This window comes from Montipora capricornis, chromosome 4 (assembly GCF_036669925.1).
Source record: "Montipora capricornis isolate CH-2021 chromosome 4, ASM3666992v2, whole genome shotgun sequence".
NCBI classification, from domain to species: Eukaryota; Metazoa; Cnidaria; class Anthozoa; order Scleractinia; family Acroporidae; genus Montipora; species Montipora capricornis.
The window spans coordinates 17,855,834-17,860,163 of NC_090886.1; positions in this window are offsets into that span (position 1 = coordinate 17,855,834).

A 4,330-nucleotide genomic window follows, 5' to 3' on the forward strand; every position below is an offset into this window, starting at 1 on the left:
AGCAGGTCTTCGCCACAGCTTTACTCTGATTGAGTAAATGTAGTGTCACATGAATCCTATATATACAGTAATGTTTAGCAACAAAACACAACTTTCTTCAGGGTATGTATTCATGCATAGTTTCAAATAACTTTTTACTGGAAAGTGTTCAAGACTTTGAGCCCCAATATCAACACAAACATTCTAACTGGTCTTTATATATTTCTTATGGAAATTAAAGTAAACAACAACTTAATGTAAAAAAATCAAGTCATGTACTACCAATATCCTTGATCCTTGTGACTTAAATCATGCAATAATGATGCAAGCATAAATAAATGTTAACCTTTCACACTGCCCAGCGTTTAAATGGTTGTTAGGTCCAATTAAGTTCAACTCAATCTTTAAGATCTAAAATGTCATATTTCAGCTTGACATAACTACTTTCATTAAAGGAATAAACAAGTAAGGGTGTATGTGTGATTAACATATCTGGAGTGACTGAAACAATTCCAGATGCCTGAGGGCACACATCATTAGCTTTCAGTGACTCACTAAAACCTACCGTCTCCATAAAAATGATGTCAAAGACAACAAGATATACATTAAGTTCCCATAAGCCACATAGTTTCCCAAACAGTGGGTACTCTTCAGCATCAAATTTCACTGCCACGTGGCAATCATCTATCATATATTTTGTCCCATGCAGTGTTAACCATTAAAAGGCTTCAATGGTGTTAATGCTATTTATGTCAATTGAGAGGGTTGATGAAGTTCTTTGCTTGACTGCCGAGAGCTCATCTCCTAGGATATGCCGCAGAGGTCCATAGCTATTTTCCTTGAAAATGGTATCTGCACTTCGATTTATAGCAGCAAGTTTTTGGTGATGTCAGGATAAAGAGTGTCACACATTTTTAAAGTTCATTATTCTCTTGAGTAGTTTAAAATATTTGGTGTTTTTCTTCAAAGTGCATTGCCCATAAATTAATAAGAGGATCCAGAAAAAGGATAACTTTGGGGAAATGGATCAAATAGTGCTGTTTGGGAGTCAATGGCTTGTCTGGAAACAGCTCCCGGAAGAGTTTCAAATAGCATTTCACAGAATCGTTAAGTCTTGCAACTGTTTCAAGACTAATAACTGGACCAAACGAAATATCAATTATACCACTCAAGGAAGTATACATTTCCCAGTAATCATCGTTAAGTTTGACATCTTTTCCCACTATGAAAGGAAAAAAAACGAAACAGCAAATGTGATGTAGCAGCATGTTGATTAAGAGTCGAAGATCCATGGAGATCTGACTGCCGTATAAAATTGGGCTTGTCTTTCTCCTCCATGTAGCCATACTTAAAGTCCTTAATGTTATTGTTGATTGCCACTGGAATTGTCTGTTTAGTCTTGATAAAGTGGTTTGTTAATGCTTGCAATGTAAGGGGGATAACACCCTCTAATAAACACCCTGTAATAAAACATCAGGTGGTGTTTGTTTAAATATATCAAAATTAGGAAACTCACATAGGATGCTCTTTCTGTTAATACCATAGGCAGTTTTATAATGCTCCTTCAATGACTGGAATGCATTGTTAATCACTTTACACTGTTGAGGATGCCGCTCAAACATCCTTGGATCAAAATCTTCCTCAGAAAATTTCTCCTGCATTGAATCATAATCTGCATTGCTTAATCTGCATTTTCTAAAGGCACCACCCACTGATTCCTTCAGGCCCACTGCTTGGTGTGCTGCTGGGTTATCGGCCACATAGGCCACCAAAGCTGCATTGATGTGAAATTGTGTTTCCATTCTTCAACTGAATTGGATGCCATCTTGCTATACTAAGCATCTGTAAGTCTGCCAGTAGAGGTTGAAGAACAACATCAAAACCATAGCGTGCTACATCATCTGTTTTTATCACCGCATAGAGATTTATTGCATGCAAAGCACTGTGATAGACTTTAGGCAAGTTGCCAATAACATAATAAAACATGAGAAGTTTGTGTTTTTTTTACCCTTCTTCCCACTGCATTACATAACTCCATTTCATTACTATAAAGAATTATTTCAAGTGTACGATCACAGCCATTTCCTGAAAACAATGGGTGGTTTGTCAGGATTTATCCATCCTGGAGATATTCAAATTTACTATCAGAGCGCTTGCCCTGGGAAGGTAAAAAAATATATGCCTTTCGAAGAGCTGCTGTCTTCCTCTACGCCCTCTTGTTGTACTACACTTACCAAAGCAAAAGTATGGAAATGGTATGGGACTGTTTGGGCCATATCTGACCCACAGGTGGGAATGGTATGGGAAAGTAAGATGCTAATATGGAACTGGTATGGGGCTAAATTTTACCAAATTTGTAACTATGGGAAGTGTGTGGGAAGAAAATTTGCGGCTGCCTATTTTATGGGAAAACTATGGGAATAAGGTTCCCATACACATCCCATAGCAATGGGACATTTAATCTGTAGAGTATGCCATAGATTACCCATACAAACTGACAGATGGTCAACATGCCCCATAGATTTCCCAGTGTGAAAATTTTATGGGATTTCTATAGTACATTCCCTCTCTGTATTTAAACCCCTACAGCTCTTATTTCCCATGACATGTTCTATGGGGAATCTATGGAATATCTCAGTGCTCATAATGAAAATGATAAAATCGCAGCATGTTCATGCATTGCATATTGAGAACTGTCTTATCTGCACTGGTAAAAATATTTTCCCTGTTGAAAACAGATAGCATACAGCATTCATTATTTCGACTGGCTACAATTTTATAACTGAAATGACCATTACAAGTCTACGAATATTTGACATATTTTACTTTTTGAAGACTGTAAGTAGCAAAAATAACAAGCTACCAGAAAGCTTGAATGCGAGACAAATAATTAGTTTAAGTTATACGATCATTGGTGATGTTTATCGTTTTGGTGGTGGGTAAAACCCTACAAATGCCTGTTTGGAGAGACATCACGCAGAATTGTGTGACACATACGGGATATTCACGGGTGCAATGGCGCTAAATTTGAAAGGCTGAGACGACAAATGACACAGGACAATAAAGAAAAATGGCCACAACAGGGAAAGGTCCCCCTGCGTTTTACGCTGTTACAGCCTAACTGTATAAAATATGGAAAGGGTTGCATATGGCTTTTAAAGAAGAAATTCTCATAATAAAAAACAACCATTTTTGACTCGGTACCATCCCGTTAACCTGTATCAATTATGTGTTCAACTTGACATATTTTGGGTAAATTTGAGTATGGGAAATAGCTGTATGATAACTTTGAGACTGAATTTCTTCTAAATGAAGATGTTAACACGTTGGGTTTCATATGGATATGTTTTCTTAAAAAGTATAAAGGGCTCATGCAACATATGAAGGGAATCCGATGTCTAGAAGTAGTATCAAATCCAGCATTTCTGAAACATACATTTTCTCTCTTTGATTTCTCGCCGTCCTAAGGGCCTTTGGGAGTTGAATTGATTCATTTTGAACCTCGTGCATGCATATTAATGACTCTAAGCTCCGCCTCTATGAACAAGTAGTTTCTCTGCTGAAGAAACTGCGACTACCAAAGTGCCAAAGAGTAGTCTTTCCATTGAACAAAGAACTTGGATTTACTTCCTTGGATTCGTTTGGCGACAATTCGTTAAACTTCGCAAACACACAGAGCAATGCGCTTTGATTTGGGTCGTAATTTCAAGTCGCAGACACAATCATGAGTGTCAGGAAATAATGAGGTGTAAAAGCCTGGTGGATGTCTCGCTCGTTTCAACATTGTTGCGTTGAAGGTAGTTTTAACCAACTGAATGGGTTAGGTGTTAGTGATACTTTTATATATTTTCTCCATTCAAACGGATCGAAAATTGAATAATTATTTTCAACAAACAAAAGACGTTTCCACTGGGACACTAACAGATCACGGACAAAAGATAAAATGACAGAGGCTTTTTCTTTGGTGAGGCTGTGCAGACAACCGTCAATGAACGGAAAAGTGCTTAGAGAACTCGCTCTACAGGTCTGTTTTTCACAAAAATAACATCGATCGGATATTTACACATTGCGCTGGTTTATTTCAAGATTTTTCTGGGTAACAGATAAAGCATAAGGAATAAGCAAGCATTAAGACCGCGTAACTAAAACTTTCCACGCTTTTCTCTAAAACACTTCTATTCTGTTGAACCAAATAAACTCATATCAACAAAAAGAATTGGTTGCCATGTCACTTTCAATGAAGCGAACAGTCCGCTCTTTAATATTTAGTGTTATCATAGTTAATAGATGTAGGCTGGTTATGAAACTCGACAAGTTTCTTTGTTTCATGTTTTTGTTCGCTTTTTTGGCC